This window comes from Beta vulgaris, chromosome 6 (assembly GCF_026745355.1).
Source record: "Beta vulgaris subsp. vulgaris cultivar EL10 chromosome 6, EL10.2, whole genome shotgun sequence".
In the NCBI taxonomy this organism is placed as follows: domain Eukaryota; kingdom Viridiplantae; phylum Streptophyta; class Magnoliopsida; order Caryophyllales; family Amaranthaceae; genus Beta; species Beta vulgaris.
Window position 1 is genome coordinate 21,617,636 of NC_079207.1, and position 12,428 is coordinate 21,630,063.

Genomic DNA, 12,428 nt, shown 5'->3' on the forward strand with positions numbered 1-12,428 from the left:
GGCTCATATGCTGGCTCTTAAACGGATTGTTCGATACCTCCAGGGTACATTGGATCATGGTTTGCATCTTTACTCCTCCTCCATCTCCACTCTTATTTCATATACTGATGCTGATTGGGGTGGATGTCCGGATACACGGAGCTCCACATCTGGGTATTGTGTGTTTCTTGGTGACAATCTCCTTTCTTGGTCGGCTAAACGCCAACCTACTCTCTCCTGGTCTAGTGTAGAGGCCGAATATCGAGGTGTTTCCAATGTTGTTTCGGAGTCTTGTTGGCTCCGTAACCTGTTGTTGGAACTTCATTGTCCTATTCTCAAGGCTACGTTGGTTTACTGTGATAATGTTAGTGCGATCTACCTCTCTGGGAATCCTGTTCAACATCAGCGCACTAAACATATTGAGATGGATATCCACTTTGTCCGAGAAAAAGTTGCACGCGGTCAAGTACGCGTTCTCCATGTTCCATCTCGCTACCAGATTGCCGACATATTTACCAAGGGTCTTCCCTTGGTTTTATTCGAGGATTTCAGGCACAGTCTCAGTGTCCGTGAACCTCCCCCTTCAACTGCGGGGGTGTGTTAGAATATGTAATATATTTGTATATATTAGCATATATTTGAATTAGTCAAGTGTATATTAGTTTCCTGATTTGTAGCCTAGAATAATGCTTAGTTTGTATAGTATATAAACTGTTTTGGTTAATGAAGATAATCAAGGGATTATTCTCTTTCATTAATCAATATTATGTTTTTAAAATTTAAAAGTTATCACATATCACAACAACATATGTGTATATTTATAGGGTTTTGTAACTGTAAAGGAACTTCCTTGTATATTTTTTTCCAGAGGTAAAAATGATAACCAAACTTCATTAAGGTGAAATATAATCAATTTCCGCCAAGGTTTATCTTAGAGAAAAGAGTGTACATAAAATTGTTCATTCCTAATACTAGGAACTAATCTAGCACATAGAAGAGCTAAGCATTACCAACCCTTTCAACATGAGAAATCGAAAAAGAAGCAAATTTGAGCTAGAAACACACAAATCCTCAACGATCAAATCTAATGGAGTTCTTCCTAACTTATGCAGGTAGACTGCTTTCACCAGGTTGAAAACATCACTTTAAAATTCAACATGTTGGGCACCAAAATTGTGAGCCATTTGCAAGCCTATTTTAGCCTTATCTTTCGCTAGAGCTGCCGACCATTGAGCCACGCATCTCTAAACTCCCGGTGCCATAATCCTTCACACAGCACGACACCCAGGCGGCCTGGCCCACCCCCATATTTCCCATCACATCAACATCTTTATTCAACCTTAACTTGTCACTGAAAAACGATTGGTCATAACTTTTGTAGTCCGAAACAAAGCGAAGAAACCCCACCACACCTGACTCAACATGTTGACAATGTTTCGCTGCTTTCGCATGAACTATCTCATTACAATAGGACCAAGCTGCCCATGCAAGTGCAACAAAAGTTAGTAAGTCAAACTAATGCAACTTAGCTTTCATCCAAGTCCCAACGATTTATAACAGAAGATGATGATCAGATCATCCTCGGAGATAAGAAGCGAAAGGAGCATGTTGCCTAATTAGAGCCACTAAATTGCATCGGAAAGTGTCGTGAACATTCACCTCAAGTTGTCCCTGACATTGACCTTAAACTCCATCTTCAATTACATGTCGGTCTTTGAGTCTTCCATTGGTGGCTAAAGACCCACTACACGCTCTCTATACAAAATAATTGAGTTTTTGAGGGTCCTCCTACGTTCGAGATTGAATTCTACGCAATCGCATTTTTGCGATCTCAAATGCGATAATCGTTAGCTCAGTAAGATAAGACGATCGCGGTATAAAATTACTAAGACCATCGGGAACACATGAGAGCTTATCAGCTTGGCGTAGGCTTGTGATGAGATGTACTCGTTTTTCGATCGCTACCATTTCCTCCAAACTGGAGAGTCCACCCCACGGATATTGAAGGAATATGTCCTTAGACATTTTGGCAATTACTAAATGTAAGTAGGAATGTTATTATGAAGATAATAAAGTTAATTATTTTAGTAATCGTATTTTCTTGCTAGAGAATAAATATGATTACTAGGAGAATATTGATTGGGCCTATAACTAAAATAGATTAATCCTATGAGGTCACACAGTGTAGCACAAGTTGGACAAAGTAATCCAAATCTAGTTAGGATTAGGATTGGGCCGGTCCAAAGGGAATAGGAGGAGAATTAGTTCTCCTAACTAACCTATGACTCTTCTATTATTATACATAGGATATAATATTAGGGTTTAGGTGATCAATTAATTAGTCAGTTTCTTTTCACTAGAGAGAGAAAGAGAAACCCTAGATTTTTTTCCTAAAATCGGCGCCTATACCATCAAAGCTTGCTCGTGGACTGATTAGAGGAGCAACACTTGGGGGCTCTTAGATCTTCAAAGATTGCATACAATAGGTAAATCATGCTATAAATGTTTGATTTTCAATCCTTATTGAATGATTCATGTGTTTGATTATGTTTGCGATCCTATGATAGATGTTAGAAAATTATTTCCTGAAATTCCGCTATGTGCATCTATAAATTCCCACAATGGTATCAGTTTTGCCTAATTCATAATATTCACATGATCATGTTATTGTATGCAAAGTTATTATTTTTCTCCAAATAAGGGAGAATTCATTTATGGCTTGAATTTTCATAATTAATAGTTGATATTAATTAATTGAAAATTGTAAATAATTGATTTATTTGTGATTTATGCTCAAATAATTTTATAAAGATTCAAATTTTTTATATGATGGTCGAAATAAATTTTTTAATTCACTCTATAATTTTCGAAATTTTATAACTATATTTGTTAGATTTAAAATTATTTAATGATCATCACCCACATATATCTAAAACTATTATGACAACTGGAAATAATTTTCGGAATTTTTCCATTAATTTTCGAAAATTTATCACATTATCAATCAATTATGGTTAAATTTTAAGTTTAATTTGATTATTAATAAATTTTAAGTATAACCAATGTTGTTAAAATCGATATTCTAGTTTGAATCGAAAAAACCTTTAGAATCGAATCGTAAAATCGAATCGTAGAATCGTAAGATTCTACATATATGTATAATCAAGATATTGCATTCAATCTTCATTGAACATGCTAAAATTATAAGTTAAAAGACCTAAAAATTGGAAAAATAGTTGTTTACCCACGATATTGGCAATAACTAACAATATATATCTCTTATTTTCTTTATTAGCATGATTTAAACTTGCGAGGTTTTCGCTAGTCAACAGAAATGTATAGAATCGTCTAGAATCGCGAATCGAATCGTCTACCATATTTTGAATCGTAAAATTGTAAGATTTTAAGATTTGAATCGCGATTTTAATAATTTTGAGTATAACAATTAAAATATTTCATTTTATTTGTTATGATAATTCAGAAGATGACCCTTAAAATTATTTTCAAATTTTTCGGAATTTAATTGTTAATTTTCTGAATTTATTTGGATATAATTTGTTTTTTTGCCTTATCTTGAATTCTTGATAGATTTAATGTTTAATGGAGATTATTCATTCAAATCTAATCTCAACAACCTTTAAAATTTGTTGATTGATTCAAAATTTCTGCCACAAAATTTTCGGATTTTATAACCTAATTAAATCCTATATCTTTAAATTAATTGTTAATTAAAGATTAATTGAATTTTGGTAAATTATTGTGACAAAATTCAAAAGGGTTGTCCACCATGGCTGGCTGGCACCACCAACATTGGTGGAGCCACAGTGGAGGGTAGTTCTGGGTCGGCAAGTTTAAGGCATGGGTTGCCGGCTAACGCGATGCACATAAATGGTGGAAGAGCAACTAGCAGCGCACGTTTGACATGCGTGGCTACTAGCACGCGCTGGCCTCCTGCCGGCGTGTGCTGGTGGCGGTAGGCTGCGGTGGATTCCGCCGTGACAGCTGGCGTCAGAAAAGCAGGGTGTTGTGATGGTGTGTGTGTGATGTGTTGGTTATTCGAGCAAGCTTCTCATGAAATTTGTTTTCACGGTGCTGTAAGTTTTGGCTGTTGACTGACAGCCTTTTGCTGCTGGTCAACAGTCAAAGTCAACTGTTTAATAAAAAAAAATTGAAGGAAAATCAGATTTTCCAAAGTTGAGCATAAATTCCAAAAGTTTCCTATTTTGCAAATTTGTGAATAATAATGATTATTGTCGTATTTAAATAAGTAATTGAATGAAAATAATAAAGTGTCCTAAATAATTTTTAACTTAAATTTGTTAAGTTTTATAATTATTATGGAAATTTTTATTTGCTTATTAATTATTAATAAGTAAATAGTATGTATTTATTTTATTTTGATAGTATAAATGGATGAATGTTTAATATAATATGTGTGATATTATATTTTGCATAATATGACTACTATGGCCGAACTTAGGATAGTATATACGATTTGCGAATCGTTATATTTGAATGTAAATTATATACGATTTGCGAATTGTTTGTATTTTTGTAACTTTAAATTTTTGTTATTTATTTAATTCAATTATTAATCAAGCATGATCCAAGGAGTTTCAAGGATGGTGATCCATGGAGATTCAAGGGAGGATTCATGAAGATTAGTTATTTCCCTAAGTATAGGGGCCATACTAGATCATTTTAATTATAGCTTTTTTAATTTTCTTGCATTTATTTTGTTTAAATGCTTGCTTCTAAGTTTGTTTGTGGTTAATTGATTCATGTGTTCACTATTACTTGATCATATTAGTAAACTTAGGTCCCCACAAGTAATATTGAGTTTTGATTGCTTTTCCAAACACCACCTATAAAGCCTTAGATCATGAGTAATAGGTTCTGCTAGAGCAGGGTGTTGCTCATATTTTCGGGGATAATAGGGTAGGTTTTTGAATCTTACATGTTAATGTTTGGTGATACCGCTTGTGGCTCGCACATTATTTGTAATATGCAAGGCCTCCAAAGAAGTAGAACATTGGGAAAAGGAGAAGTAGATCTTCGCGTTGGCAATGGAGCACGTGTTGCTACATTGGCAGTGGGAGTATATAGTCTACTTTTACCTTCAAGATTAGTTTTAGAACTTAATTAATGTTTTTATGTTCCAGCTACCAAAGAACATTACTTCGATTCCTGTTTTGGATTCTGAAGGTTATTCATTTACAATAAAGAACAATTGTTGTTCTGCGTATTTGAATGATATGTTCTATGTCTCTGCTAAGTTATCAAATGGTTTGTATGCGCAAGACTAGAAACCCACATCTATAACATAGACAGCAAGAAACATAAAGCGAATGATTCAAACCCTACATACCTTTGGTATTGTCGATTAGGCCACATAAGCTCAAAGCGTATTGAGAAGCTTCCTAAAGATGGAATTCTCAAATCATTTTATTTCGAATCATTTCATACTTGTGAATTTTGCTTGATGGGGAAAATGACAAAGCCACCTTTCACAGGTTCAAGTGAAAGGGCCAATGACCATTTAGCCCTCATACATACGGATGTGTGTGGACCTATGAGTAATTGGCTAGGGGAGGGTACAATTACTTCATTACTTTTACTGATGATGTAAGCAAATTTGGATTTGCTTACCTCATGCGGCATAAGTCGGAATCCTTTGAAAGATTTAAGGAATTCCAGAATGAAGTACAAAACCAACTTGGGAAGAAAATTAAGGCACTGTGATCCGATCGTGGTGGTGAATATTTATCTCAAGAATTTGGTGATCATTTGAAGGATTGTGGAATACTTTCACAATGGACTCCACCAGGAACACCAAAGTTGAATGGCGTTTCTGAAAGAAGGAATCGAACTCTACTTGATATGGTTCGATCCATGATGAGTCTTGCTGATCTTCGTATCTCATTCTGGGATTTGCGCTTGAAAAAGCAGCATTCACACTTAACAGAGCACCATCTAAAGAAGTTGAAAAGACACCATATGAAATGTGGACTGGAAACGTTCTAAAATTGTCTTTTCTAAGGATAATGGGGTTGTGAATCTTATGTAAAACGTTTACTTTCTAATAAGCTTTCACCAAAATCCAAAATGTCTCTTTGTGGGTTACCCAAAAGAGACTAAGGGATACTAATTCTACCACCAAATCGAAAGCAAAATATTTGTTGCTCGTAATGGTGTCTTTCTGGAAAAGGAGTTTATTTTCAGAAAACAAGTGGGAGAAATGTATATCTCAAAGAAGTTCGAGATGAGAAACAAATAGATGAGGTTAACACCTCATTATAGGCGGCCCGACATGAAAGTGCTCAGGAGGTGGTGCATTCAATTCACGAACCTCCTATCTTCCCACTTGGAGGTACTCTATGAGAAGTCACTCAACCTAGTCAAGACTAGCTACAAAGATGCTTTGGATAGTCAAGACTCCGAAAGATGGCTTGAGGCCATGAAAACTGAAATGGATTCCATGTCTGAAAATCAAGTATGGGACTTGGTTGATTTACCTGATAGGGTAAAACCAATTGGGTGCAAATGGATTTTGAAGTTGAAAATAGACAAGGATTGAAACATTAGTGTTTTCAAAGCAAGGTTAGTTGCGAAAGGTTTCAAGAAAATTCATGGTATTGACTATGATGAAACCTTCTCACCAGTAGTCATGCTAAAGTCCATTAGGATAATCCTTGCGATTGCTGCCTTTCATGACTATGAAATATGGTAGATGGATGTAAAAACCGCTTTCTTGAATGGGTTTCCTTAAAGAGGATGTTTACATGACATAACCTCAAGGTTTTGAAGATCTAGAAAATCCAGGGAGGGTATGCAAGCTTAAGCAATCCATATATGGACTAAAGCAAGCATTAAGGAGTTGGAACCTCATATTTGATGAGGCAGTTAAGAAATTTGGCTTTCTTAGAAATTAAATGAAGAGGAATCTTGTGTATACAAGAAGTTAAGTGGGAGTAGTATTACTTTTCTGGTCTTGAATGTGGATGACATACTTCTCATAGGAAATGATAAAATCATGCTTGAGTCAGTCAAGGAATGGCTTAAAAATTGTTTCTCTATGAAAGATCTAGGAGAGGCAGAGTACATATTGGGAATAAAGATCTATAGAGATAGATCTAAAAGGCTGATTGGGCTTATTTAAGAGACTAATATTGATAAAGTCCTTGCAAGGTTCAAGCTAGAAAACTCCAAAAGAGGTTTCATTCCCATGCAACACGGCATAACACTTGGCAATACTTAGTGTCCTACGAGTCCTGATGAGGTCAAGCGTATGAGTAATGTTCCCTATGCTTCTGCAGTAGGATCCATTATGTATGCCATGATATGCACTCGACCGGATGATGCATATGCTTTGAGTATATGTAGCAGATACCAGTGAAATCCATGAGATGCGCACTGGATTGCAGCGAAAAACATCCTTAAGTACTTGCAAAGGACTAAGGATAATTTTTTGGTTTACGGTGGAGATGGAGAGTTGGTTGTTACTGGATACACCTATGCAAGCTTCCAGAGTGACAAAGATGACTTCCGATCTCAATTGGGTTTCACATTTTGCCTCAATCGAGGAGTTGTGAGCTGGAACAGTTCTAAGCAGAGTACCATCGCAGATTCTACAACAGAGGCTGAGTATATTGTAGCAGTTAATGCAGCAAAGGAAGCTGTTTGGATCAAAAAGTTCATTGGTAAGCTTGGTGTAGTTCCTAGCATTGCGAATGGCATTGAGTTGTATTGTGACAACAATGGTGTCATTGCTCAGTCTAAGGAACCCAGTTCGCACCAAAGGTCCAAACATGTGCTTAGGAAATACCATCTTATCCGAGAAATCGTTGGTAGAGAGGATGTGAAAGTAAGCAAGGTTCATACTGAGAATAACGTAGCAGATCCTCTGACTAAGCCGCTTGCTCAACCTAAGCATGAGTGTCATAATAGGTCCATGGGGATTAAGCATATGGGAGAATGGCTTTAGGTTGTTAACTTCATGTTTACAATTGTAAAGACATTGATTATGCTTTGGATGCTTATCAATAAAAATTTGATTCATATCTAATGGTTTGGTTTACTATTAAATAAAATGTCCAAATAATTTGTGTTTTTCAAATAGGATTATCGAAAACGTTTTGATAATGGAACCCTATAAAGTGAACAGATTTCACAAGTTATTTAAAGTCTCTAGTCTAAATTACTAAATTGGACATAAGTGATTTATTTAAAAGACTAGTATATAATTAATTGATAGCGCAGTTCCATGGGCTAAGGAGACATGGAGATGTCTAATTGATTATATGGATGTATACTTGATACATTGAGACCTGACCTAATTACATTCTAAAAGTAGAATCAAAGTACTATATTTAGTGGATTCCTTAGACTTGAGTATGTCTTAATAACCACAATATAATTAGTTTAACTTTGACATTGTTAAACGTCGCGCCGTAAAAGGAGGTTATGAAGGCAGTGATAAGGTGGGCTAAGAATTGAGTGGGAGTTATGGTCATACAAGACTGGATAAGTCCTCCTATTTAATACTAATGGTGTCTGGGCCTCTGGATGAGCGAGAACTGAGAAATTGCATGGCCGTGCGGAATAGGATTAAAGAGTTAATCCTTATTTGATTAGTTCGAACTCAGAGATCAATGAACATAAATTTGGGAATAACATTGTGTTATCAAATTTGACATTAAGGGACTTAAGGAATTTAACATTGCGTTCTTGTCTTCAGACAAGTGGGAGATTGAAGGAATATGTCCTTAGACATTTCGCCAATTACTAAATATAAATAGGATTGTTATTATGAAGATAATAATAATGTTAATTATTTTAGTAATCGTATTTTCTTGCTAGAGAATAAATATGATTAATAGGACAATATTGATTGGGCCTATAACTAAAATAAATTGATCCTATGAAGTGTTACAGTGTAGCACAAGTTGGACAAAATAATCCAAATCAAGTTAGGATTAGGATTGGGCCGGTCCAAAGGGGAATAGGAGGAGAATTAGTTCTCCTAACTAACTTATGACTCTTCTATCATATTAGGATATAATATTAGGGTTTAGGTGATCAATTAATTAGTCAGTTTTCTTTCACTAGAGAGAGAAAGAGAAACCCTAGATCTATTCCCTAAAACCGGCGCCTATACCATCAAAAGCAAGAGGATTTTCACTCTTCCGTTCTAGAAAACGTTGGTGTTCAACTGGTGCTCATGGACTGATTAGAAGAGCAATACTTGGGGCTCTTGGATCTTCAAAGCTTGCATACAACAGGGAAATCACGCTACAAAGGTTTGATTTTTAATCCTTATTGAATGATTCATGTGTTTCATTATGTCTATGATCCTATTATAGATGTTAGGAAATTGTTTCCTGTAATTCCGCTATGTGCATCTATAAATTCTTACAGATATGACTCGAACGGCTTAACCCATAACCTAATTTTGTTGAATGAATCAAACTTCATCGGGCGTAGGCCACCACTACTGAGTATCGTTGGGTCTCGTTTCACTAAGTGGAATCTTCCTAACAAGTGTTGTATCCTCAGTAGTAAGATCAATGGCCAAAGCATGTTCGTCCCAAACCATTAACTTGGCATTAATCAACTCAGAGACCTTTATTAAATCAGCAAAATTCTCCATATTTGGCTTTAGAACTTTAGTAGCAGAGTCATCAAGAACCCAGGCATCGCTCCAAACACTAATGTCACTACCATTCTTCACTCGCCACTTCGATCCCTCCAATAACAAAGATTTCTCCCCTAAATGCTTCGTTAGCTATACGTTGCTCGGAGCATAACCATGCGTTGTGAAATAAACTCTCCATTTCTATAGTATCTCGAACTCATAACTTGAGAGGCTATAGACCCATTGTCGCACATAAGGCACTATCCTTGATAGGCTAAAAGGCTTGGTTAAAGCCTTTCGGATCTCGAAATACGATTCCACCACATGACTCCGAGAGTTTTTCCTAACCCACACATAGAATGAATTTTATCCAACAAACCATCTGGGATACGAAATAAACTCATCATATAAATTTTAATAGATTGAATCACCGTCCTAATAAGAACTTCTTTACCTGTTGGGACAAATAAAAATTCCTTTCACCCTTGCAACTTCTTCCAGATCCATTATATCAAAGAGTAGATACTTAGACTTTACTTTAGTAGATAGTGACAGATAGGCATAATTGGTTCACATGTATTATCACTAGTGGAAAAATAAGGAAGGGTTGCGCTAAAAAATGCCCTTAAGGTTGCGCTTTTTGACAACAGCCCTTTCAATAGCAACCCTTCACTTTTTAAGTAGGGCTGCGCTTTTCAAGCGCAACCCTTCACAACGAAGGGCTGCGCTTTTTAGGTAAAAGCGCAACCGCTCTAAGCTTGAAGGGTTGCGCTTTTACCTAAAAAGCGCAGCCCTTCCTACCAAAAAAAAAAAAAAATTTTTTTTTGACATTTTTTTTACTCATATATTAATCTCACATTTTCTGAAGTTTAACATTTGCATTAAACTTTAAAGTAAACCATCCAAATCCAAAAGGGGAATAGGAAATATGGTCAGGAAAACTAAAATTAAAACAGGAAATCAAAAAATGTTATCACATAGAGAATTCTACAGTGCAACTAAACCCAAACCAAAAAAAAAAAGAACGAAACGAAAAAGAAAAAAAAAGGAACAAAAACTAAAATACAGAAGAGAAAAAATTATAGATCTGAAAATACAAGAACATTAATCAAAACAAAGATTAAGAAATTATAGATTTGAAAAGTCACAAACTGCCTCCAAACATTGACCTAATAATGTTTAAATACGTAAAACAAAACCCTAATACGTAATTAAGGAAATAATAAAATTCGGAAATACTTAAAATGCCTATTTCAAGCCTTAAACGAACTCGGATGGCTTAAAAAGCCTATACATCACAGCATAGCGGTGAGTTTGACTCGTTGGCCCGTTCCGCTTCCGAAAAGGTATCACAATAGGCAATCGGACTCCATCGGCATCATTAGTGCAATTCATTTCAGGCTTTTTGTCGCGTTTCTGGGAGTTTTTGAGAGAGAAGAGAGGATGAGAGAGGAGGAAAAGGAAGGGAGGAGGGACGTGAGAGAGGAGAAAGAAGGAGGAAAAGGGAGGAGGGATATGAGAGAGGCGAGAGACGGAGGGATAATATTTGAAGCCCGCTTAATATTTGAAGCCCGCGAATTTATTATTTCAAATTTTTTTTAAGAAGGGCTGCGCTTGTTTTTAAAACGCAGCCCTACATAACAGAAGGGCTGCGCCTTTGAAAAAAAGCGCAGCCCTTCACTTAGTAGGGTTGTGCTTGTAGAAAAAGCAAAGCCCTTCTGAATGTCAAAAGGGCTGCGCTTTTTCTACAAGCGCAGCCCTACTAAGTGAAGGGCTGCGCTTTTCTTCAAAGGCGTAGCCCTTCTGTTATGTAGGGCTGCGCTTTTGAAGAAAAGCGCAGCTTTTCACTAGTAGGGCTGCGCTTGTTGAAAAAGCGCAGCCCTTCCTGCGCAGCCCTTCCTTTTTTTTCCCTTAGTGTATGAAATTACCCATTTTAATTGTAATAAAAATTTAGCTAATAAAAATTTAGTCAGATAACCAAGCTCTTTGATGATTTGATCCTCTTCACTCCAGCAAATAAGGAGATGTACAGAAAAAAGTGCTTAAAATATGTCCTACAACTATTGTAAATTTTACCTGTTATAATCAAATATTTTTCAACTAACTAAAATATATGTTTGGCACGGTGGGTATAAAGGCTGCAAGTGTTTGTGGAGTGTTGAATTAGTTTCGTATTTCGTATTCCTTTTCCCTCTTGTGATGTACAACCCTAATTAATTAACAACCAAGTATACATGGGCCTAAGTTACTCCTAACATATACAAAGAATAAGGGCCCAAAGCTAAATGATACAAACCAAACATTGAACACACACATATGATCCAACACCACCCCCCCCCCCCCCACCCCCCTCAAGTTGGAGCATGGGGATTAAATACATAAATTGTCGAGTACCAAGGGCCTTGGTAAATATATCCACGAGTTGCTCCGTAGTAGAAACATGTGAAGTAGCAATATGGCAAGCTTGAATGGCATCGCGAACAAAGTGGCAATCGACCTCAATGTGTTTGGTCTGTACGTAAAATACTGGATTTTAAGCAATATAGAGAGTAGACTTACTGTCATAGAAAAGAGAACAAGCACCAGAGGTTGAAACTCCAAGGCTACGGAGAACAGCCCGCAACCACTTAAGTTTAGCGGTCACATTGGCCAAAGAGCGATACTGAGCTTCTGCAGAAGAACGAGAAACAGAGTATTATTTGCGAGTCTTCCAAGATATAGGAGAGAAACCAAGGAATACCATCCAACCAGTAACGGAACCACGGGTCAGGGGACAACTAGCCCAATCAGAATCACACCAGGCACTCAAATGCAA